This window comes from Cebus imitator, unplaced genomic scaffold (assembly GCF_001604975.1).
Source record: "Cebus imitator isolate Cc_AM_T3 unplaced genomic scaffold, Cebus_imitator-1.0 Scaffold343, whole genome shotgun sequence".
Lineage (NCBI taxonomy): Eukaryota > Metazoa > Chordata > Mammalia > Primates > Cebidae > Cebus > Cebus imitator.
The window spans coordinates 1,058,844-1,085,914 of record NW_016107658.1 but is presented as its reverse complement, the minus strand read 5'-3'; the positions used below and the strand labels follow the sequence as shown (position 1 = coordinate 1,085,914).

At 38.9% G+C, this 27,071-nt stretch overlaps 1 protein-coding gene across 2 annotated transcripts in view; it reads right to left on the bottom strand.

Annotated features, from left to right (window-relative positions):
• SYTL4 (synaptotagmin like 4) overlaps positions 1–26,723 on the bottom strand; it is a 58,034-nt gene extending 31,311 nt beyond the window's left edge. Inside the window, exons 1-2 of one of the 2 annotated variants that reach the window (XM_017505869.2) lie at positions 26,581–26,723; positions 25,989–26,088 (exon numbers count right to left, since the gene is read on the bottom strand). The gene's annotated coding sequence lies outside the window, so the exon portion shown is untranslated. The remainder of the gene's footprint in view (positions 1–25,988; positions 26,089–26,580) is intronic. The other variant, XM_017505868.2, reaches the window with a different exon arrangement.
• Between the last annotated feature and the right edge of the window lie 348 nt (positions 26,724–27,071).

Below are 27,071 nucleotides of genomic sequence, written 5' to 3'. Positions count from 1 at the left end.
TAGTCTGGAGAGAACATAAAAAGCTGAGTCAATCTCCCCCTCCACCAAGTGAGTCCTCAATCATCCAATTTTTAATACTTTAAATGTTCTCAAATCTTAAGCCTATTAACTCAAATAACCAGGCAGCTGGTCTCTGCAGTGAAGGAGCACATGAAGGCTCCTGCCACTTTAGGCCCAGTTCTCTACTTTTGAGCAGCTTCCATTCTCCCAGAAGTCAGTCAGTTTTCTGCTATGCTTCAAAACTTCTACCACCTACTCTATCTCTCAAAGTTCTCATCGTACTAGCAGACTACCTCCAGGATATCTTTCCCAAATTTGTGAACATTTGTTGAGCACTACTCTGACACGCATTGTGTAAAGTGCTGGGGATACAGAGATGAATGACAGTTGCTGCCCTTAAGAAATTCACAGAGTAGCAGAGGAGACAGACATACATAAATATAATATGATGCACTAAATGCTATCAGAGGGATTATAAATTAAGTGCTATGAGAACTTAGGGAAGAAAGTAATTCATTCTATCTTGCATGGAGAGAAGAAAGAGAGCAGTATACATGGGAAATTTTACAGAAGAGGTGGATTTTGCCTTATCAGAGGACAAATTTCCTGGTAGGGAAGAATGGTAGGAAAGATAGTTCGGGACCAGGTTATATAACTCTTAAAAACTTTTTTAAAAATTTAAGAATTTTGGCTCAGCATGGAGGCTGTCACCTGTAATCCCAGCACTTTGAGAGTCCCAGGCAGGAGGATTGCTTGAGCCCAGGAGTTCAAGACCAGCCTGGGCAACACAGGGAGACTAAGTCTCTATAAAAAAAACAAATAACAAAACTTAGCTGGGTGTGATAGTACATGTCTGTATTCCTAGCTACTCAGGAGGCCGAAGTGGGAGGATTGTTTGAGCCTGTGAGATTGAGGCTACAGTGAGCCAACATCATGCCATCACGTGTGGCCCACTCTAGCCTGGGCAACAGAGCAAGACTCTGTCTGAAAAAAAAATTAATTTTAAAATTTATTGCACAGACAATAGAAATCCATCAAACATCTCTGATGTTGCTTTTTGATGCTGGGAAATTACATGATGAAATTCATTTTACAAAGACATATTATAGCTATATCACTCTAGCTATAATATGAATGACTGATTTAGAGGACAAATCAGAGGACAATTTAGTAGTACATACATTTTAAAATAGGCATACTACTTAACCAAGCAATATGACTTCTAAGAATCTACCTAATAGAAATATTCACACAAATGCACAAAAGTATATGCACAAGAATGTTACCGTAACATTATTTGTAAGAACAGAAACAATTATTTAACAGAGGAATCATTAAACAATATAATCCAAATAATATGTCCATATAATAAAACACTATGTTGCCATTAAAAATGTGATAGATACATACGTATTGACATAAAAAGTATGAGTGAAAAAGTAGTTGTAGGACAGTAACAAATGATCTATCATAAAGTATTTATCTGAATATTTGGACATACAAATAGAAAGGTCTAGAACAAAAGCCACTATCATTGATTTCTCTTGGAGAGTAGATTTGGGAAGGGGCAACTTTCGCTTTTTACTTTATATAGTTTTAATTTGTTTTTACATATATCTTCCATTTATATCTCAAAAAAGAGAACAATGCAAATGAGGCGGAGAAATTATTACAATACTCCAGCAAAAGACAACATAGATTTACTAACTGTGCCTCTAAACAATTATACCAGTCATTTTATTTTCATTTCATTTTATTTTTCATTTTTAGAGACAGAGTTTCACTATGTTGCCCAGTCTGGACTCAAATTCCTGGGCTCAAGCAATCCTCCTGCCTCAGCTTCCCAAGTAGCTGGAACTATAGACAGAGCAACCGTGCCCAGCAGAACAAGTCATTTTATATCTGATCCTTTGGTTTCTCATCTACAAAATGACCTATCTCAAATGTTGCTAAGAAAATTAAATAATGTGTGTTAAAGGGCCAATCACAATGTTTGCAGCACAAATAACTTGCTGAATCTGCTAAAATGATAAAGGCTTGAGCCAGGCAGCAAGAAAAAACAGAATAGGTTTGAGAAGTAGAATTGACAGAATAGAGAGACTAACTGAGTAGAGAGGATGAAGAAGGTGAAGTCAAAGATGCCTGGTTCGCATTAAACAACTGACTGGCTAGTGACCGCCCTCATAGCAATAGGAGATATAAGTAAAGAAATAGGTTTGGAACTAAGGCAAAAACTTTTCTGCTCTCCTTTGAAACTAGACAGCAAGCCCCTTTCATTTTTTTATTTTTCTTTTTTTTTTTCTTTACTAGTTGCCTACAAGACAGTAGAAAACATAAACATGGCAAATCTATATAGGTTCCTGAAACCTCAGTATTTCTTCAATTTGTATACTTCCTGGTCTTTATTGAATTATAAGATGTTAAGCCTCTTTCACATGTCCTTTCTTAGATAGTCTTGGGGAAGTCTTCTTAGTTCTTATCCCCAAGGAGAATATATATTCTCCATGAAAACAAAGACTTTTTCAGCTGGGTGTGGTGGCTCACGTCTGTAATCCCAACACTTTGGGAGGCTGAGGTGGGGGAATCATAAGGTCAGGAGATCGAGACCATACTGGCCATGGTGAAACCCGGTCTCTACTAAAATACAAAAAATTAGCCGGGTGTGGTGGCATGCACCTGTAGTCCCAGCTACTCAGGAGGCTGAGGCAAGGGAATTGCTTGAACCTGGGCAATGGAGGTTGCCATGAGCTGAGATCATGCCACTGCACTTCAGCCTGGCGACAGAGATAGACTCCATCTCCAAAAAAAAAAAAAAAAAAAAAAAAAAAAAAAAAAAAAAAAAAAGAAAAGAAAAGAAAAGAAAGACTTTTTCAATCTTCTCCTCTGTATCTGTCCTATCACTTAATGCAATATCTGGTATGTAGTTTTGCATATGCTGCCAATATTGCTGATCACTGTCATTATCACCCCCAACAGTATCCTTTAATGGGAATTGACTATATGCCAAACAAGTACCTTACATACATTAACTAATTTAATCCTTGCCACAACACCAAGAGTGAGTGACTATTATTACCCCCATTGTATAGGTGAGAATTCAGGAGAGGTTAGGCTAACTTGCCCAAGAATAAAGGGCAAGTAAATGAAATTGCAGGGATTCAAGCCCAGGCAATCTGATACTAGAGTTGGTGCTCTACTGGCTCAGTCCAGGCAGAATTATAACCAAAGCAATTATAAAATACTAAACAGACAAATCAAAAGCATTGTGGAAATGAATTCCCATATGTGTGATTATGGCTGAAACACTGGGCAAAAAAATCAGTGGCTCCTGGATAAAAGAGGTATTATCAGTTACCTGTAAAAACCAAGGCTAGCACAGGTACACTAGAAATGAGAACAATACCAGATGAGAAATCTGGTGCTTGTGGAGAGGCAGCAGAATATTGTGATGAGAAAGGCCCATTGGCATAATAATGAGACCAAGTAATATCAAAATCCAGGGAAGTAGGAAGATCCTTGAGGAAACAAAGATAGTACCTTAAGAAAATGGAACTACTAACATTGTACATCTTCCCTTTCTTTTTCATTTATGGACCTGACCAACCAGAACTGTCCCCTCTGAAATCTTAAATTCAAGAATTCCCACTTTCCTACCACAGCTTACTCCTACTATATCTGTTCTTCAACCTTATTAAGACCACAGTCTCTTGTGCCCCGCATTTTCTCTTGGTCCACTTGCCTCCTGCTGATCTATCTTCCTTCCATACCCACCATCCTGGTCTCCAGATGGCTTAACATTTGAACCACTCTCACCAGTACCTTCCACATCCATATACCTTCATCCTTCTTCCACAACTGCCCATGAAAATCCCAAACCTGTGCTAATGCTATAGCCTTCTTTGCCTGCTCCCATGCCCAGGTTCTATATAATTCCTGGTCTATAACCTCAGCTGAACCCTCACTGTCACCCATAAATCCTGTTACTTATACTTGTTCAATTCCTTTACCTAGTCCCTTTGGGTTCTATTTAAGCCTTCATTCGTCGCACACTCCTACTTCCTTTCCCTCCAGTCCCATCAGACATGCTTGTCTCATACTCATAAAAAGATTTTTGTAAGACCATCACCATGTACTCTATCAATCAGCTCCCTGCCACCTCCTCCCCATCACTTGCCAATCTGACTCCTTTCAGAAAAGTAATACCCCAACCCGATTCCCACCTTCCACCATAGGTTGCTGTTGTTTCCAATACTAACCCTGTTAACAGCCAGCTTGCTTGCAATAGGATCTTGCAGAATCAGTAATGACAAGAAGAAAACAAATTAAGAACAAAAATTAAAAGGCAAGAAGAAAAAGTAAGTGCAGAAAAAACTGAGACAAAGAGAAAACAAAAGGTAAAATGGTAAAAACGAGCTCAAGTATATCAATGAATATGAAATTCATATATGAGCAAAATTTACCTTTGAAATACAGGGATTAACAGACTGAATAAAAGAAAAAATCCAGTTATGTGCCATTTATGAGAGACACATCTAAAACATAAATTTAAGGGAAAATTGAAAGTAAAAAGATGGGAAAATATATACCAGGTAAATGCTAGCCAAAAGAAAACTGAGGTAGCTATATTAATATCTATAAGTAAAAAAGACAATAAAAGCATTATAAAGGATAGGTAAGATCACTACATAGAGATAATAAACATGCATGCACTAACAAAACATCACTAAATATACAAAGGAATAAGAGAGAAATTAAAAAATCAACCACCAAAATAAGAGGTTAACATATACCTCTTTGTTGTTCCAATTATTAATGGTACAAGCAGATACAAACTAGTAAATATATAGACAAGTTGAACAACAAAATGAGCTTGATTTAATGGAAATATAAAAAATTCTATATCCAAGTGGAGAATTACATTCTTTTCGAGCACATATAGAATATTTACCCCCAAAACTGACTATATACTAGGCTATACTGCAAGTCTCCATAATTTTTTTAAAAAATCCTTCTCATATAGACCACAGTCTTTGACTTCAAGGAAATTAAATAGCAAATCAATTTAAAATACGATAATTTCTTATCACAATACTTTTTGAAAATTTAAAAAGACATTTCTAAATAACCCACATGTCAAAGAAGAGATCATAATGGTACTAAATCTATCCTTAACATCTTAGAGAAAAAACCTGCCTCCTGCCTCACTACCATCACTATTCCCCATTCTATGGCATAGAATGTTCTCTAGAAATTCAAAAGGAATTTCAAAATATGAAAGAAAAGTACAGCTTTCATATGCAATAAACTAAGTGATATATTTTTATGGTAAATAGTACATCATATTTTGAAAACTAGAACTCAGGAAAACAATGGAGGCACAAATACAGTTAAGATAAGAAAACCAGACAGATGTGAAGTTAGAAAAGCTATGACTATTCAGATACTCCCAATTTATGGGTACTAGGGTTTAATAGAGAAACCAAAGCCCAAGAAAACTTGTTAAGACACTTCATTACATTCAGTCCCAGGTGTACAGTCAAAAAGGCAAGGTTATCTATTGAGAAGACCATGGCTCAGGTAACATAAATGTGAGAATCTGAGCTCAGATGGAGAACTTGTTCTGTGTTAGTCCTGAGGTGTCAAGACTCAGATGAAGTATTTTAATATAGCATCCTTGTGGGTCTCACGCCCATAAAAAAATATTTTAGAAAAGGTGGTTTGTTTGCTTAGCAATTATATATACTTACGGCTAAAAAAAATCAGTATGTTAATGCAAATAAATACTTACAAAATTAAGGGAAAAACTAAATCTACCATCAAAATGAGAAGTTAACATACCTCTCTCAATTACTGATAGTACAACAGATGAAAAATTAGTAAATATGTAGACAAGTTGAACAACACAATAAGCTTGATTTAAAGGACATATGTAGAATTCCATATCCAATTAGATATATCCAGTCTATATCCTAATCCTAATGATTGAGAAATAATAACAATGAATCAAAACAAACACTAACACAACTGGTTTTCAAGAAGGGGATGGGAGAGCTATCTCAAACTATTTCAAATTCTAAAGACCAGTTTTAAAAATGAAAAACTGGGCAAAACTTGACAGGAATCATAGAATAATGAAAATAGTGGTGGAAGACAGACTTGGTTTCAAATCCTAGCTCTGCTATTTTTTGCTATATGACCTTGGGCACAAGGCGCAAATATTAAAAAGATGACTAAAAATAAAGAATTCCTGGTAAGAATAGTACTCAGATTAAAAATAATAATTGGTGTTCCCAAAATGAAAACTGATGTGAATTAGGAAAACACCAAGTAATGTCCCTAGCCTGGACAGCAAATACAACAGATTTTGCTGTGTTACATGCCGGCCACACATAAATATGAAGATGGTAATACATTGTACTTATGCTCAAACTAGAAACACCTACCACATGTAACCTCTTTGAAGGTAGGCACTATATCTGGATATCATATCCGCAGGAGCTTGGCACAGTGTGTGACATACGGTATGAGTTCAACAAAAGTCTAGTGAATGTCTTCACCTAGAAATCTATTTGTGTTTACATATTTAAACTTAAACCCATGGAAATTGAAGAGCTGTAATAGAGCTGAGAGAAAAATGTTTTTGTTTTCCTGAGGCAGTGTGTGAGCTGTGCTTAACAACTTGGACTCTGGGCACTCTAGCCTGGGCATCAGAGTGAGACGCTGTGTCAAAAAAACAAAAAACAAAAAGCTTGGACTTGAGCCAGACTGCCTGAATTTGAATCCCAACTTCCCCATTTACTAGCTGTGTGATCTTGGGTAAGTTACTAAACCTCTCAGTACCTCAATTTCCACACTTGTAAAATGAAGATAAAAATTGTTCCTACCCTTTGGGGCTTGTTTTTATAAAGGTTAAAGGAGTTTTTAAAATATGTAAAGTGCTTAAAGTAATGAGAACACAAAGAATGCTAAGTGTTACCTATTTTTGTCAGTTTGTATATGTTCATTCCTGCTTTCAGACTTAACTAGGTCTTAGAAAATGACATTTAGTTTCTTTTAAAGGATACAGATGAATTGTGAGTTAAGCTGTCTAGACATCAGTTAAAGTTTCAGGCTATTGTTTTTGTTATTTAATTTTTTTTTCAATAGCTTTTTGGGTACAAGTAGTTTTTGGTTACATGGATGAATTCATAGTGATTAATTCTGAAATTTTAGTGCACTTGTCGCAGGCCACTATTTTTGAAGTGAAGACCTATGCTGACAGCCTTATAGACGACAGATTTTCTTACAAATTGACCCATGCTCAAGGGCCAAAAGGCTGAACTAGTATTAAATTATTATTCTAAAGTTATAAGTAGTAATTATATGAGGGTTTTGCAAATAAATTCTAATAGATTACCATATACTGCCAAAGTGATATAATAAAAGTATTTTGCTGTTTAGGCTAAGAACAATGAATAATTTTGGTGAAATTTGTATCTCATTGAACATGAAAAAGTGAACCAGAGGCTTTCAAAATATATTCATTTAACCAAGAAGCCTGAATTAAACTGCTCTTGTTAAACCAATGATACTATGTTTTACAGAAAAACTGATGAGTTTTATACTGATATGAGATTTATACTGCTGCATGCCAGATTCTATATACTTTTGAACTGATTTAGCTATGTCAAGAAATGTGAGGGTGTCTACACTTTTTTCTAAAGATGAGAATTTAAATTGGGCTACAAATTATAATTGGTCATAATTGGGGATTATAAAATGTCAAGGTGGAATGAATTTCTACCCTGCCTGAAACAATAACAGCAACAACAAATGTACAAAATACATTTAACAATGGTTTTAAAATCACTGAACATCAGACAATGAAGGACTATGATCTCTGAGATGGGAAACAAGGTGAGCATTTTGATTTTCCCAGCTTACTGTCTTAAGAGAATTTCCAGACAATGGTACAGAAAGGAAGAACCCAAGTAGAGCCTAGTGAACTCTCTGAGTTCAGGAGACAGAGCTGAGAGTCTGGCAAAACCCAAGTAACTGGAGTTCACAGGACAGAGGACCTGAGAGAGCTGCACAGAAAGAGAAAGAGATCTTTAGAGGCCTGAAAAAGGTTTCACTCAAGTATTTAGCAAAGGACTGATCAGTACATGGTATGCCTGTGGGGAAATTACTCTAGGCCAGGGAAAAAACTACCTGAAAGGATTCAAAAGAACAATGCCTGTCACTCACACGGGGATAGGAATAGTGCCTGTTTCTGCCAGCCAAATTGGAAGACCTCATGATTCACAGGACACTAGCTGACGGACTCAGAAGGGTCTTGACTCAGTAGTGGGAAATAGCCCAGACTGTCTGGCCCTGCCTGACAAATCTAAACAGCAAAACCTAAAAGGGTCACTCTGTATCCAAGTAATTTAAGTGCATGCCAGAATAGAGCTCAAGTATATTTATAATAACACAAAAATATGTAGTACTCAACGAGGTCAAATTCATAACATTTGGTTCCCAGTAAAAAAGCAGGCATACAAAAAAGATAAAAAATATGATCCACAATAATGGGAAAAATCTATCAAAATGACCAAGAACTGACACATGTTAGAATTAGTAAACAAAGTCATTAAGGCAGTTATCATAGCTGTATTCTATATGTTCAAAAAGTTAGGTAGTGGACATGGAAGATGTAAAAAGACTCAAATCAAACCTACGGATAAAAGCTACAATGTCTGAGATGAAAAATATGCTAGTTGGGATTAACAGCAAATTGGACATCACAGTAGAAAAGAGTTATGAACTTAAAGACATAGCAATAGAAATTATTCAAGATGGAACACAGAAAGAAAAAATTGATAAAAAAAGAAAATGGAATTAGTGAGCTGTGGTACAACTTCAAGCTACCTTCTATACATGTCATTGGTGTCAACCAAAGGAAGTGGGGGCAGTGAAAAAATATTTTTAAAAATAAGGGCCCAATTTTGGTCAATACTATAAACTCGCAGATCCAAGAAGCTCTATGAAAATTAAGCACCAGAAACATAAAGAAAAACACACCATATGGCACACCATAAATTGCTTAAAACCAGAAATAATGGGAAAATCTTAACCTAGAGTGGTGGGATGGGGTGGGGTTGGGGTCTTGGGGAAGGACACACTATATAGAGAGAGATGAACAAATGATAAAAGCAAATTTATCATTGGAAACAACACAAGTGTAAAGACAGAATGACCCCTCTAAAATACTGAAAGGGAAAAAAACCCATCAACCTAGTTAGAATTCTACACCCAGCAAGATATCACTCAAAAACAGAGGTAAAATAAAAGTGTTTTCAGACATGCAAAAGTTGAAAGAATTAATCACCAGCAGACCTGCAATATAAAAAGTGTTAAAGGAACTCCTTCAGGCAGAAAGAAAATATATACTGCACAGAAATATAGGTCTACAAAAAGAAATACAGAGCGCATGCAATGGTAACAATGTAGGTAAAAATACTTTTTCTTATTATTTAAATCTCTTAAAATATAATTGACTCTTTAAAGGAAAAATAATGATATATTGTGAGGTTCAAAACATATGGTAGAACAAAGCTGGAACTTAACCTGATTTCAAGAGAGACTATAAATCCACAGTAATCAAGTCAATGTGGTGTTGGGCATGAAGATAGACAAGCAGATAAAAGGAACAGAATAGAGAGTACGGAAATAAGCCCTTATGTTTATAGTCATTTGATTTTTTAAAATAAAGCTTAAGGGCAGTTTAGTGGAGAAATGGCAGTCTTCTCAACAAGAAGTGCTGGAAAAAAACAGATATCCATATGAAAAAAAAAAAGCAAAGATTTCTGACATGACACGTAAAACATGATCCAGAACTTGATAAATTAGGCTTTGTCAAAATTAAAACTTCTGCTTTGTAAGAACTTTATTAGAAAATAAAAAGATAAGCCATATACTGGAAGAAAATATTTGCAACTTGTATATCTGATAAGGACTTATATCCAGAACATAGAAAGAACCCTTCAGAACTCTGTAATTAAAAAAAACACACACACACAAATTTTAAAAACAGATGAAAGGTACGAACAAACATGTCACCAAAGAAGATATACAAATAGCAAATAAACACATGAAAACATGCTCAATATCATTCATTATTAAGGAAATGCAAACTAAAACTATGATGAGATATCACTATACACTTCTTAGAATGACCAAAATTTTAAATGAACCAAATGTTGGCCAGCATTTGAAGCAACTGGAACTCTCATACACTACAGTGGGAATGTGAAATGGTACAATCATATTGGAAAACAGCTTAGTAGTTTCTTAAAAACTTAAACACATATCTCCCATATGACCCACGCTTTCCACCTTTGGTATTTACCCAGGAAAAGCAAAAGTATATGTAGGCCCCATGCAGTGGCTGACACCTGTAATCCCAGCACTTTGGGAGGCTGAGATAGGCGGATCACTTGAAGTCAGGAATTTGAAACCAAGCTGACCAACATGGTGAAACCCCATCTCTACTAAAAATACAAAAAATTAGCTGAGCATGGTGGCAGGCACTGGTAATCCCAGCTACTTGGGAGGCTGAGGCAGGAGAGTAGCTTGAACAAGGGAGGCGGAGTTTACAGTAAGCCGAGATCGTGCCACTGTACTCCAGCCTGGGCAACAAGAGCGAAAACTCCGTCTTAAAAAAAAAACAAAAACAAAAATTAGCGAGTCATGGTGATGCATGCCTGTAATCCCAGCTACTTGGGAAACTGAGGCAGCAGAATTCCTTGAACCTGGGAGGTGGAGGTTGCAGTGAGCCGAGATTGCACCACTGAACTCCAGCCTGGGCAACAAATTGAGATTCCATTTCAAAAACAAACAAACAAAAAAAAACGAAGCATATGCCCACACAGATTTGCATGGAAATATTAACAGCATTATTGGTAATAGCCCAAGTCTAGAAACAACCCAAATGCCCACTAAGAGGAAAATGAATAAACAAACTATAGTACACCCATGCAATGAAATACTACTTACCAATAGAGAAGAATGAACTACTGATACACACAGCAATATGAATAAATCTCAAAATAATTATGCTTACTGAAATAAGGCAGGCAAAAATAACACGGTATGATTTCATTTATATAAAACTCTAGAAAATGCAGTTACCTATAGTGACAGAAAACAGAATCAATGGTTTCAGGAGTTGACGGGGGTAAGAAGGGTAAAAGTACAGAGGGGCAAGAAGGAAGGTTTAAAACATGACACGAGGAAACTTCTGGCGGTGACAGGTGTTCAATATCTTGATTCTGGTGATATTTTCATGGATATATACAGATGTCAAAATTTGTCAAATTGTATACTTTATATATAATTTGTTGATCATAGTTCAATAAAATGTTTTTAAACATTTTAATATTAAATGTCACTAAACTTTCTTCTTGTAATCGTTAAGTTTTCCAATCCCAGAATACCTTTAAGACACTAGGAGCCTTTAAATGAATTGAAACAGTAAAATATTTTGTGTCAAGTTTTTTTTTTAATAGAGAATAAACAATGCAGAGTAGGTCTGAAATATTTCTCTTACTATACATGTTTTTAAATCTAAAAGATGTTTCACCTTTTAACCTTTCCAAATGAAGAATTTCAGTGAATTTTGAGCAATCTGTTAAAAATGTAAAAGACAGCATGTTCAGGAACAGCAAAAAAATGTTTGCATAACTGGTGCCTGGAACTATGAGTATGATTATTTAGTAAGTGCATCCAAACAATACACTTCTTTTATTTTAAAATGTATATAGTTTGTGAGGCATCAGTCATTAAAATCAAGTGTAAAAATAAACAGAAGTTAGAATCAGATGTTCAAGCAGCTATCTCACAAACCAAAATTTTGTTTCAATGAAGCACACTTAATGTCACTGGTCTCATCAAAATGAGAGCAAAGATTATTGTACCGTTAATAAATATTAGAATTTATTTTAAAAAGTTCATTTACTCTCTCATTCTTCTTTATTTCTATTTTTGTGCTTTTTCTTTGAGACAGAGGCACTCGGTCTCCCAGGCTGGAGTGCAGCAGCACAGCCATAGCTCACTGTAGCCTTGACCTCCTGGACTCAAGCAATTCTTCCATGTTAGCCTTCCCAGTAGCTGGGACCACAGGCACAAGCCACCATGCCTAGCTAATTTATTTTTATTTTTTGTAGATATGGGGTTTCACCATGTTGCCCAGGCTGGTCTCGAACTCAAGTGATCCTCCTGCTCAGTCTCCCAAAGTGCTGGGATTACAGGCATGAGACAACACAGCTGGCCTATGCATCCTTTATAACATATGACCAATGCAGTAGTAAATATGTAGTTTATAAATACTTATTTCAGTAGTGATAAAAATTTTGGGTTACAAAGGTGAGCAATCAAAAATGCTGGGAAATCCTTTGCTTAAAGTCTGGTTAATGGAAACCATTCTACAAATTGCCGTTATGTTTTCATGATTCTGCTTGCATAGAGATATAATGTATGTTAATTAGGAAAGAATAAATCATTCTGATGATTGTAATGCAGTTGCTCTTATGGAAGTAGCATAGCATAATGAATAAGAATTTTTGCTGTCATCAGGCACATTCAAAAGTGGACTCTAGGCTGGGTGAGGTGGCTCATGCCTGTAATCCTAGCACTTTGGAAAGCTGAGATGGGACGATCACTTGAGCCCAGGAGTTTGAGACCAGCCTGGGCAAACAGTGAAACCCCAGCTCACCACACACACACACACACACACACACACAAAGCCAGGTGTGGTGGTGCGTGCCTGTAATCCCAGCTACTTGGAAGGCTGAAGTGGGAGGATCTCCTGAGCCTGGGAGGCTGAGGCTGCAGTGAGCCGAGATTGGACCACTGCACTCCAGCCTGGGTGACAGAGTAAGACCTTTTCTTTCAAAAAAAAAAAGTGGACTCTATTAACTAATTGTGACAAAGACAATGACAGTATTTAAAGCAGATCAATCTAAAGTACTCTCAAAACTAATACTATTTGTGTGGGTTTCCAGAACATGGGTGATGCATAGACCTAAATGGTACCAAAATCCAGTATCCATGGGCGGGGGACTAGTTATTTAATAATCTAAAGGTAAAAGTGTTTATTTTAGAGCACGGAAAAAATGAGACCAAATCCAGGGTATATGGTGGTCTGCAAAACTTAAAAAAAAAAATCCAGTAGAAAAGAAAGCTTCCAGGGATGCAGGGCTTCCTAAAATCCCCTTGTCTGGATCCAGCCACCTATGTAGAAAAACACCAATGGATAACATCTTACCAGTAACATTTGCATGAGTGTATAACATTGCTTATAATCAATAATATTTGCATTAGGATACTGTATTGGTTATTGTATCAACTGCCCCTTTCAATTTTAGGGTTATGTCTCTCCTAGAAAACTATAAATATGCTTATTAAAATGTATCTGTCTCAGATACCTATTCTAGGCTACTGAGGCAAATGCAGGGACAATCTAAATTACAAAGCTGCTAAGTCTGGCTTCTTAAAAGCTTCAAAGTTCCCTTTGGATTCAGACCCCCAACTCCCATCTCCCCAAATCCTCTCTGGCTCTTGAGTTAAATAATGTAAATTATCTGGCCCCAAAGACTTTTCTGTAAGACCTCCCTCTGCTGCCCTGGTAATTACCTCTTAATGTGTGCATAGTTTCAGGCCTTCCAAATCCTACGTCTTTCCCTTTCCTGGAGCTCTGTATTCTGCACTGTTTATAGAATGCTCACTAGTTAGGAGGGCCAACTATGTGCTAAGCAGTACACGAGCTGGCTAAGAATAAAAGAAAAGAGTGTAGACCATGTGCACAGAGTTCACAGTTTAGTAACAGAGACAGTAAAATAATCATTTAAAAAAATGGTAACCAAAGAAATATACGCATGAGATATTATAAGAATACCAAGGGAGGGCACATAATTCAGCTTGGGAAAAGGGAACTAGAAAGAAAATATCCAGCAGTAGCACATGAACTGATTGTAAATTAATGTGTATCAGCTGGATAAGCAGGAGAAAGAGGGCTTTCCAGGCAAAGTGCGTAGCATTTACAAAAGCATGGAGACATAAAGCAATGTGGTATGAGCAAGTAGTGCAATGATGCTGTTTGGTTTAAATTGTAAGGGAGAATGCAGAAAAGGCAGGTGGGGAATCACACTGTATGTGGCTGGCAGGTACTCCCTATACTATGCTCAAAAACACAACTAATTAGCCTTTGACAACAGAAATCATTGAAGCGTTTTAGGTAAGGCAAGGACTTGTTAGGGCACTCTGACAATTTTGCGGAATGTGGATTTGAGGGATTCGAAGAGGCTGTGACATAAATTCAGGGCAAAGATAACTAACGAGAGCCAAGAGTAGAGGGCAGAGCAGCTCTAGAGATGGAAAGGGGCATGTTAAAGACATAATATGGAGAGAAAATCTGCAGGACCTCTGAATGTTCTACAACACAACTACGGCCTCTTTTACTAGGACTTGGAGTTCTGATGTTCTAGATTTTTAATTAAGGATAGCATAGCAAAGAATTATGCTTAAAGGCACTGTATCTGAGCTGTCTGGGTTCAAATCGCAGCTTTGGTTTTCGCTGAGTTAACTCTGGGCAAGTTATTTAACCTCCTCGAGTCTGTGTCCCCATTTGTAAAAATGAGGATTAATAATAAGAGCTCCTGCCTAGGGCTGTGAGGATTCGAGCACGCACCACAAGTAATAGGCACAGCATACTGCCTGGCCTAGAGTAAGTGCCCAATATTGGTAGCTGTTTAGTTTTAATTATTATTAACCATATGCTTTGGAAAATATATGAGCATATGGCTGTTTTGACATCTTTCTATGAAATTTGAGAAATCTAATCAGTATTCTTGCCTAGAAGTAAGGTCACCGTACCTCTCTGCATGGAGGGAGGCTGACAAGCATAAATATGAAGCAAATGTTAGTAATCAGATATGATCAGTTTAAAGGATATTTATTTATACACTGTTCCAGACAGGATTTAAAGTGACTTACAAAGATTCATAAAACATCAAAAAATAGCATAAATTTTAAAAATAGTATCAAAAAAAACAAAAATAGGGGTGGAGACAAAGTGGTGGAGTCAGTATCAAGACTCCAAAACCAAAGGGCAACTGAGGCTTCCTAGGAGTCAGCTGGGGTCTAGACACCCCAACTGTCCATCCACGGATCACATCTATAGGGCCTACCATCACTGAGTCCATTCTCAAAAGTTGTATGGGTGCAAAGCTGGATTTTTCCCCTAACAATGAGAAATTTACAACTAGCTCTTAATTTTACAAGATTCTGATTTTGCACTAAGGTTTTGGCTCCCTACAGTCCTTTTCAAAATAGATTCAACAAAAGTCAAGTTTGCATGTGCTGAGGCATTTTGTTGGTTTCACTCCTTTTTTTTTTTTTCTTTTTTGAGATGGAGTCTCACTCTGTTGCCCAGGCTGGAGTGTAGTGGGGCATGATTTCAGCTCACCATAACCTCCACCTCCTGGGTTCAAGCGATTCTCCTGCCTCAGCCTCCCCAGTAGCTGGGATTACAGGCACGTGCCAGTATGCCCGGCTAATTTTTGTATTTTTAATAGAGATGAGGTTTCACCATGTTGGCCAGGCTGGTCTTGACCTCTCGTCCTTGTAATCTGCCTGCCTCAGCCTCCCAAAGTGCTGGGATAACAGGTGTGAGCCACCGCGCCTGGCCAGTTTTCGCTCCTTTTAAGATACCTACCAACTGAAAAAGATAAAGAAGATGATGACAATGATACCTAACACTTCTATAATGTTTATTATGTACCAGGCACTTTATTTAGTCCTCACAATCACACTATGAGGTAGGTACCATATTATTGTGTTCTACAAATGAGGAAAGTGAGGCACAGATTGAGCAAATAACTAGCTCAAGGTCACATGCCCTGTAAGGGACAGTCTGGTTTTTGGACCCAGGCAGTCTGGTTCCAGAGTCCAAGCTCTTAACTGCTACATTATATTACACTGTCTCTTCATATTCTGGCAATATTGCTCTATATGGCGATTTTTGGAAAAGGGGACATCAACCTCAGGAACTTGAGGTGGGGTTTCTAAAAGTCTTCAGCTAATAACAAACACAATGCTTGAGAGGCCCTTTGTCTTGCTTACTTTCCCAGTCCCCTAACCTTCTCCTGCAATATATGTAACAGGCTCAGAGCAACTCTAGCTCCAAGCAACATGATACACAAGAAAATAACTCATTCCCCTCATCCAGGGCATCCCTTCTAAAAGACAGCAGGCACATAATGGTGGGGCAGGGAGTGGGGGTAGACAGCAGGGAGGAAGAAGGCAGTGGTAGTAACTAAAATATCTCTTTTGTTAGCTCTTAGAATCATATGTGGGGACAATTTCCTCCAGATGGAATCCATATAGCTATCTTTCAATACCAACAAATTCTATTCATAAATGCTTTGAAGAAATTCCCACTTAAAATAATATATTCTACTCTAAAGCAAGTCCCAGAGGGAAGTCAGATATCTTAGTACTATATATTCATTTCTCCCTCAGAGTGGTTGTTTTGGATACGTGGAAATGTGGTCTTTCATGATTTCCCACTTTTTTCCCCTGCTCCTCAGCAACTCTAGAAGGTGCCTTAAACCCACCACCAATCCGAGAAGGCAGATCTCCATAAATGTGGTACATAGAGGTAAGTCTAAAATATTATAAAAACAAGACCATGTGTCCAAACACCCTACTTGGCAACAGGAAAAATATACATATTAAAACAAATCGCATTTAGCTACATTTGAAGCTTCCTCTAACATGAACCAGGCACAAGAGCCTCATAGATTGATGAGTGTAGGATGGCCAGTTTACCCTCTTCTCTGCCAAAGACCCCTTCCTTAACAGCCCATTTTTTAGAATTTTAAAAAATCTAAAATCCCAAACTAAACGAATGGACTGTTTTAAAATCTAGGTCATTTATATGTATAAAACATTTTAAGTCCAGTAAGAGCTGACACATTGTTATTTTTCAATAAGCCTCATCACCTCCCACGCAGGAGGTGATTATCTTTCCTTAGTCAACAAGCTTTGATAATGCATCACCCCCCGCAGGGAAGACCCTCTTCTCCTGCAAGGATCACAGATGGTGGGGATTTCTAAACTGAACTCTAGCTGGCATCTGATTATTTCTTGCAGACCATGTCACCTAAAACTTAGCCACACAGTCCCTTAAATGTGAAATCATCATGGTTCATGACTAATCCAGCCCATGTTCACACATAACTGTGATTTCATGCATTTCATTTCTTTTTAATTTTAGGGATGCTGTGATCTGGCTATGGCCACAGAAACCTTAAAACAGTAAAAAATAACCTGTAGTTGAATTTAAATTGTGGCAGGTAGTTTTAAACTGTTACTTATAAGATGCCAAATAAATGCACATTTCTTTCAAATGAAATATTAATAAATATATACATGAGCATATGTACATTAAAAGATAGGTATAAATTAGAGAATATAAAAATAAATGTGAAATATTAACTTATTACAAGCCCTTTTTCCCTCCTAAACTGCTTAACCATAATTACTTTACACATTACATCAAATCCCTAGAGCAAGATTAGTACATGCATTATCAACATCTGGTCTACAGCTAGAAGCAACATCTTAATGTTTTTTAAAAATAAAGTATAAAAAAATTACAACTATTGAAATGTTCAAATTAGATTTACATATATTTGTTTATTTTCAATATTGACACAGTAAATAAAAGTATCTTAAAAAGTTATAAGGGGAAAAGAGGTATGAGTTTTCATAATTCAGTTAGTACAACTTGAGATAAGGCAAGATACTCAAAATGTCTAGATGGACCTTCTTAGCCCCATACATGTAAGTATTTGATCCTGGTATTATTATTAGTTACAAATAGAGCTAAACATACAGGAATCAGCACATCAGTGAGGATGTTCTTTTAGTTTATAAAAATAAATAATGTCCTCCACTAGATTGTAAGCTGTATGAGAGAAGGAACTTTGTTTTGTTCATCTCTGAACCTTTGGTGCCTAGAGCACAGCCTGGCTCATAATATGCACAAAATAAATATTTGTTGAATAAATGAGCTGGCATCAAGAATACCATATATCATATTCAGCCACACCCAAGAGTTTATCATCCAGGACTTCTCCACCTTTGATATCATTGATTCAACACCCCCTCTCTGACTACAACCTGTTGTGCTTCTAGCCTATTAAGTCAATGAGTCCCCTCACTAGCCCCATTCCTATTCTCAGATTTCTTGAGGTGGTGGACAGTCTGCCATAGACCCTTCTGCTTTCACCTTGTCAGCTCCTTCCCATCCTTACTTCCTTTCCTAAACAATTTAAATTCTATTGGTTTTTTCTGTTTTACTTTTATTTTATTTTTCTGAGACATTTTCTCTCTCTGTCACCCAGGCTGGAGTGCAGTGGTGTGATCTCAGCTCACTGTAACCTCTGCCCACTGGGTTCAAGCGATTCTCCTGCCTCAGCCTCCCAAGTAGTTGGGATTACAGGTGTTGGCCACCTCGCCCAGTTAATTTTTGTGTTTTTAGTAGAGATGGGGTTTCATTATGTTGGCCAGGCTGGGTTTGAACTCCTGACCTCGGGTGATCCACCTGCCTCAGCCTCCCAAAGTGCTGGGATTACAGGTGTGAGCCACTGCACCTAGCCAATTCTATTGTTTCACCTGAACTCTTGTCAATAACCTCAATAATGCATATTACTGCAAATACCTGATTAAAAAAAAAAAAAAAAAAAAACATAGCTCTTCTAAGCCCAATTGTTATACTTTATGCCTGCACAAGGACTCCTGAGGTCTACTGGAGAAAAAAAATCACACTGTGGTAGATTATTATCCATATGAATGCATATGGTCACTAAGCTCACCTTAACACTGCCTGGCACTGCAACTATGCTTCTCTAGGCTGCTCTGCTGTTCTCCACAATAACTATTTCAAAACTTCTTCAAACACTGTAAATATCTAACTCAAACTTTATTCTACTTCAACCCCTGTCCCATCTCAAGCCCTGCTCTAAGAGGTTGGCCTTAACTATTATATCACAGAGAAATGGAAGGGCAATCAGACAAGTTCCTGCTGCCAAATCTATGAACCTACTTTCATCTATGCCTATTGAGGATAATCCTCTACCTCATTCTGGATCCCTTTCCACCTAGTGTAAGGACTTTGTCCTCCAAGGACTTTGCTCTATTAATTATTCCCTCCTTCCCACCAGCCTTTAAAGAAACTTAAGCCCCTCCTAAATAAATAAATAAATAAATTACAGGTCCTTGGATCTCAGCTCCTTCTTTGCTACTACCTTTTCTCTGCTCTCCAAAGCCAGACAGATTTCTCTAAGGAATTGTACATATTCACTGCCTCCACTTCCTCATCTCCCCAACCATTTCTCAGCCCACCATAGTTTAGCTTTCTGCCTCACAGTTCTCTGAAATTGCTCTAAGGACACCAAGAACTTCCTAAATCCAACAGACAGTTCTTGGTCTTCCTAGATTTCTCTGGATCTTTAGTACCACCGACCATATTTTTAACAGAGCCATTCCATTTTGGGAAACTTATTCTACTGATATTCGAGTAAATTCACAAATATATATTGTGAGGATGCTCAATATTTGAAACAGCAAAAAAAAAAAAATAGAGAACATAAACATCCATCAATAGGAAACTGACTAGTTATGGTACACACATATTAAGGAATACTGTGACTTTGTGAAAAAGAAGGGGGTGCTGTAGTTCTATATATACTGACACTGAAAGCATATTAAGTTTAAAAAATGCAAATTAGATATATTATGATTCCATTTTTATTTTTTTACATTGTAGACAGATTAGATCATGGATGAATGGAAAAATATCTGGAAAGAAATACAATCTTAACATTGTTACCTCTGGAGAGTGGGAGAAACAGGAACAGAAGATTTGTATGTTATCTTTTATTGGGATAAGTGAGAAAAATGTAGTCCCATCCCTAAGCACAGCAACACTTCTAAACTAGGTAAGAAAAAAATTTCATGGGAGATCAAAAGGGAATGGCTGTAGAGACTAGGGGAAAATATTTTAAGTTCGCCAGGATTAAGAGAGGAAGGAGAGAAGTGTAGCTAATGGTTTCAAACACAGAACGAGAGATCTATTAAAAACAAGAAGAGGTAAATATCCGATAGAGAGTGTGAACAGATAATTCTTAAAGGGGAAAAATCAGATGGCAAATAGATATCAAAAAGAAAAAGTTTCACTCCTACTGGCAATAAAGATTTCTTATGTTTGCTTATTGATTCAGCAAAATTTTAGAAAGACTATTTTCAGTTTTTAAAAAGGATCTAAGAGATACTCTCATATTTCGTTGGCAAATGTAAATTGGTAAGACCTGTTAAAAAGCAACGTGACAATTTGATTTCTAAAAAACTGAACTTCACAGAACTTATCACAATTGTAATTAAGTAATTTTGTGAGACAATATTTAACACATGCTTCCCCTGCTGAAATCAGTTCCAGGAGGAAAAAAGGCCATCATCTACCTTCTTCTCAGCTGTATCTCATGCATCTAGTTGGATAGATGGATGGATGGATAGATGGGCGGATGGATGGATAAATCCATCGTAGGATCCTGGCTGTAGGCTTGCAGTTGGTGCAATGTAAATCCTCAGTAAATCAACACAGAGCATGGACACACATTGTTAGGCCCTCAGTAAATCAAATCATGCTTTCTGATAAGTTTCAAGACACTGATACTAAAGGTATGCTGATGCTTGAATTGACAGAGCTACAAACAAGAAGCAGTGTAGGTGCCACTGAAATTTTCCATCTCTTAAAACTTACTCAAGTTCAAGTTAGGTTTAGATAGCCACAGATATGAATATGAAAGCCACAGTAGTCCATCATTTCAACTATTCTTCTGCTGGGGCCATCCAATCTCTGGCCCTCTCCCTATTTCTGTCACAGTCACCTGGAAAAATCCCCCATACTAGATTGTCCACATTCTGTTTCTATGCCTGGTCTGATGAGTACTTCCAGAGAGAATGGATACAGGGCTCTGTGACTTGAAGCAGAGACAAATTCAAGTTACCCAAGCCATTTTTAAATTTTTTTCCAGTTTTATGGAAGTATACTTGACAAAAACTGTACATATTTATGGTACACAGCATATTTTGAAATACATGTAGATAACCTGGATAATATGCCCCTAAAGAACTCCTCTTTTCATCTCTCAAATGCTATTCCAACCCTTCACCATTCTTCTCCTCTTCAGTCTCTGGTCAACCTTTTACTCTCTTGATGGCGGCGGCGGGGAGCTCTCTCAAAATCCTGTACCTCCACAGCTCCTTCTTTCTTCATAGTTTTCACTAAGAGGATCAGTGAATCTTCTTGTCTCAATGGAAGAGCCACCACTCTTTCTCTAAGGCTAGTCTTTTCCCTCCCGTCACTCTGGCACTCCCACCTTCTGACTTTCTCAGGGACCTTGCATCATCAAGCTGTATGCCACCTGCACATAAGTGAGTTCGTCTATCTCTTACATTTAAGGTAAAACAAAATTAAATAAAACAGCCTCTGTTGTCCCCCGAGCCTTACTGTCTACTTACTGTCTATAAGGAACACTCTCTCCTTCCCATCATAGCCAAGCTTCTTCTATGTATTATACTACATTTTTAAAAATAATATAAATTTATGAGGTACACATGTAATTCTGTTACACACGCAGTGGTTAAGTCAGAGACTTTAGGGTATCTATCACCTGAATAATATACATTGTACCCATTAAGAAATTTCTCATCATCTGCCCTTCTCCCACCCCTCACCCTTCTGAGTCTCCACTGTCTATCATCCCACTCCCCATGTCCATGTATATATACCATATATTTTATCAGTCCTTCTCAGTCCTCACTGCCCAACCCTCTACAGTCTGGCTTCACTCCTCCTGCTGCACTGATGTTGTCACTGGCCTCCTAATTGCCAAATCTAATGAACATGTTTTTAAAATGTTTTATAGTGGGCTTTATCTGATTACGAGAGGGGTACACATCATGAACAAAGTTATGACATATGGCAGACTAGAGAGAAAAAACTTGTACTATATAACAGGCAATAGGTAAATATACCGAATAAATATAGTGTTATTACAAACAAATCAAATATATAACCCAAAAGATAAATGCGCAAAGGATATAAAGGAGCAAGTCTCGGAAAAATACAAACAGCTAACACACATGAAAAGATGCTCAGCCGCACTAGCGATCAGAGAAATGCCAAGTTAAATCAGTTAGACACTATTTTTCACCTATCAGACTGGCAAAAATTAAAAGCATCATCCATCCTCAGCAAGGCCATGAGGAAAACCACTTGCAATGGTGAAAGGGTAAACCCTCTTGGATGTCACTCTGGTGATGCCTATTTAAATTGTTTCATGTATATATCCTTTGACCTAATAATTCTTCTACTAGAAAGCTATCCCACAAAAACACTTGTGTATATAGATCCTTGAGCATTATGAAAAGATGTTTGTGGTAGCCTTGTGGTGGTTTGGACTAGGGCGATAGAGGAGATGGAGATATATGGCAGAATACATGATACAGTCTGAAGATCAGGTCAGCAGGACTCCCTAATGAATTAAATTAGGTGGAGGGAAGTGAGAGAAAAAGAAGAATCAAGGATAATCTTAGGTTCTTGGTTTGAGCAACTGAATGGATGATGGTGACATTTTACTAAGACAGGGAGTGCTGAGGGAAGAAGGTGGGAATACCAGGGCAATCGGGAGTGCTGTTTTGGCCCTGTTACATTTGAGAGGTCTGATAGACAAGGAGAGATGTCAAATAGGTCATTGGATATATGAGGCTGCAGCTTAGAAGAAAGGCCTGGGTCACAAACATAAATTTGGGAGTGATGAGTGTCTAGGTAGATGTTCTTTAAAGCCATGTGGCTGGATGAGAGCCTCTGTGAAGGTTTTGGATGGAGAAAAGTCCAGGGACTGAACCCTGGGTCACTGTGATATTCAAAGTCTTGGGAGACAAATTTAGTAGAAAAAGAAACTGGTCAGTTTTTTGTACAAATTTGAGTTTCAAAGAAGTTAGCATACATTAAATGATGAGAATCACATATTTACCACCTTATGAAGGGCCCAACTTTTTCCAAGTCTGTCTTCAAAGAGATTCTGGCCTCTTCCTTTCTGAACATTTCAAAACACTTTTAAACAGAATAGCACTTTTTTCATTTATGTTACATAGTGGTTTCTTCATACTGCACAATCGTCCTAGTAGAAAAGTACTTAAGTACAACACAAATAGCACTCAGCTATGGCTTTTCCATGAAGTTCCATAATCCAATAACCACCTCACACCAAAAAGCCTATGGGTAACTTGAAACCGGAAGCCTAATTTGTGGCATCCGTTATTCTTTTGCGCTGTTTACTTCCCCATCGCACAGTAATTTTCTCCAGCCTCTTACTGAGCTTGCAAAAAGCCTGAAAGGCCTCAAGACATCTGACAGTCCACACCCCTTCCTCCCAGTGCAGCCCCCCTTCCTACCAACAAGAAGCACAACACTTTTATATTTCCACTTTTAAACTTTAGAGATTTCCATCCAGAGACCCATACTTTTAAAAAGTAAGAGAGAGGAAGTACTTCTAACTAGGTCAAAGTTGGCATCAGGAATGAAATGTCAAAGCAAAACTCAGCAGAAACAAAGCTGAGTTCTGGGCCTGGAGCAAACTTACACCTGTAGGGCGACAAACTGGGTAGGCTTTCAGGTCCAGCAGTGCCTAATTCCAAGAGTGCCAAATTCATAGAATGGTAATGTCATTCATTCGTTAACAAATATTAGTATGCACCTATGATGTACCAAGGACTGTTCTGGATCCCAGAGTCTACCGGTGAATACAACAGACAGTAATCCCTACCCACAGGGTGTTTATGCTATGGTGGGTGAGGGAGTAGGAGGACAGACAATAAGCAAGAAAGATATAATAAGGTAGGGGAAGGGCATATGGAATGTTCAGGGAAGGGACTACGCATTGAAATAGGGTAATCAGGGCAAACTCCTTAGCTGTGGCATTTCAAGTGCCTCAGAAAGATGTCTTCTGTACCTCAACCCCACCATCACCAGACCTCAGCCCCTTGAAGGCATGGCATGGTATGTCCAGTTACTAGCACAAATATTTGCCAGTATCTTATGTTTAAGACAAAGGGAGCTCCAAGATCCAGACCTTGCCCTTAGAGAAGTTACAACCTTCCAGGTAGAAAAACAACTAAAAGCAGTGTTAAGGGCTTTACTGAGGTGTAAACAAAGTGCTTTAGGACACAGAATAACTGGCAATTCTGCTTGGGGGAAGAAGAATGTGTTCAGTAAGGCCGTTCCAAAGGAGGTGACTTTAGAACTCAATCTTGAGGGATGGATAGGAATTAATGTTAGAGGAGACAGTGTGGGGGAGGAAAGTTAGCTTTTGAGGAAGAAAAAATAAGAACAGTTTCAGCAAAGTCCAAGAGATGGGAATAGGGAGGACATTTTCTTCCTATCCCTGCCTATGGTACTCCATCCAATGACAAAACTAGCACACGATCACCCTCAGGCTTTCTGGTATGGCTGACAGGAAATCTGTATCACCGCTCTCTCATTTCTCCCCTAGCCAGTAGGAGAGGAAGAAGTTGAGTCAGGCACACATCCCTAGAATCCAGGGTTACCCTCTCCTAACTTCAGGACAATTACCACAAAGCTGAGAACCCAGGAGATTTCATTCATCCAGGTACACTCACATGTGTACTTATAGTGGTAATATGGCAACTGGTCCATGTTGGAAATGAAATGGGTAAGACATCAGTGAGGTAAGTGGTCCATAGTCTCTGCAGTGCATCTAGGGTGGAATCAAGGAGCAAAACATATACTTGGGCTTCGAAGGAAAATTTTTAATCACTTAGTCTTCATCCATGAGACATCCAAGACACTAGAGGTGATGTGACAGGATAGGAACACAAGCTCTGCCTCCATTTGAGATTTTGGGGCAAGGCACTTAACCTGAGTCTCTTTTTCATCATAATCTGGTTATAACAGTAGCATCGACTGTATAGATTTATTGTGAGGATTGCACAATTATGTAATGAAATTAACACCGTGTCTGGCTCAATTGCTAACAACCATTACTAGCAGCAGCCTTTAAGGGGAAAAGCTCAGAGAGTCAGAATGCTACATGCACTCACAGATCAGTTACCCCAGAAAAAGCCTCCAAGCTCCATTTCACTGCTCTGACCAAGAATGAGACACCTGAAATTGTGTTACCAGAAATGTTCATCCCTCGCCCAAAAAGAGCCTCACAAGCCAAGTTGGTGGTACTTTTCTACTACGGTTTCCAGCAGGTGCTAAAAACCAAACCACCAAAAAAATCAGAAAACTTCATCAAGGCCACAATTCTGCATTAAACATTGTTCCCACAGCGACAAAAGTCTTAAGTCATTAGTACCTCAATATTAATAGATTTATGAAAGGTGACGAGCTTAAAGAGGAGAAAAGAAACCAGTTAAATATAGGAGGTCCAGGATGTACAGAAGACTAATTTTTGCCAGAAATATAGAAAGTCTAAGGTCAACCCTCCCAAGAACAGTATTCTGGAAGGCTAGGTCCTCTAGTCCTAAAGAAGCAGGGAACCGGGAGAAGAAAAGCTTGGTTACTTAGAAACTCACCACTTTTCAAGCCACTAGATTTCTAACCAAATGATTTCACCACCAAAAATCCTATCTCATCAACGTTAAGGGTTAGAGGAACACCTTTTTCTGCCCCATTACAAACCATTACAGCAGACAGAAGCATTCTGCGCCCCTTCTGAGATCTCGGGGACCCTACTCCAGGACCAGATCTCCCACACCCTGCTTGAAGAGCAGTAAGATAAAGCAGCTCCAGAGCACACAGCCCGGTCTCCAGCCCCAAGCGAAGACGGAGCCCACTGAGGCAGGACTCCAGCCAAACAGCCTCCAGCCCTTACCTGTGGCTGACTGGCTGATGCCGATGCCGCAGAAGCCGACGCAGCGACGTCGGAAGTCCGAAGAGAGTGCGAGTTAGCGATCCTGCTGGATGGCCAAGCGCTGCGAGAGGAACCCACAAAAAGGTGACAGGACGCCTTGTAGAACGCAGTTCCCGCTAGGAACTCAACCCCGCCCCCCAGGGCCCGCTCTCGAGAGGGACACCAGCTCTGGCTGGCGGGAAAAGCCCGGGCAATCAGCTCGAGGGGAGCCGGAGAGGAGAGGGGAGGCGACTTCCAGAGGGGCACAGCCCGCTTTCGTGTCAGGTGGGTCAGGGAAGGGGCCAGAAGAGGCTCTGGAAAAAGAAAAGTGGCCAGGAGGGACCGCCCAACCAGACGGGAGTCCAAACCTGGGGGGTGCGGTCCGGAGAGGCAGACGGGGAGAGGGAAGACGTGGTCAGCTAGGGAGAAGGAAAAACTGGGGGAGCAGAGAGCGGGTAGGGAATACGCAAGACCCCGAGATGGGGGTGGGGGCGCTTTAGCAGCTAAAAGGAGCTGGGAGCCCAGAAGGAGCCCCGGACCGAGGGCGAGGGGTAGCCGCTGGCTGCGGACTTACCTGTCACCTGCAACAGGTGCCTCCAGAGAGCGAGAATTCCCAGTGCCGAAATTCAGGGAGGGTCTCCGGCTCCGGGAAGACTGCAACCCAGCTCTAGCGGCCGGCCCTTCTCACCCTCCCGGGAGGCGGAAAAAGCTGCAACTTTCCCTGGAGCGGGGAGGAGCTGGACTCTTAAAGGGGCCGCACAGCGCCCCCGGGCTTCTTAGCAGGGGGCCGCTCAGCTCGAAGGGGAGCTCTGAGACCCAAAGCCTTGAGACACTAGAGGAATGTCCTCCCAGGTTAGGAATGGGAGCCTGAGGACTGAGGATAGGGGTCTAACACTAGACATGCCTCCCCACCCCCTTACTTCCATCTGTTGGTCACTCTCTTAGATGGTGAAATCACCTGCCTCTTTCCTTCAGCTGAGCCAAAAGTTGTCAAATTGTCTCGCACTTCTAAGAAGATAAAGAGTATGAACTATCTAATTTGAGTAAATAAGATATAATACTACT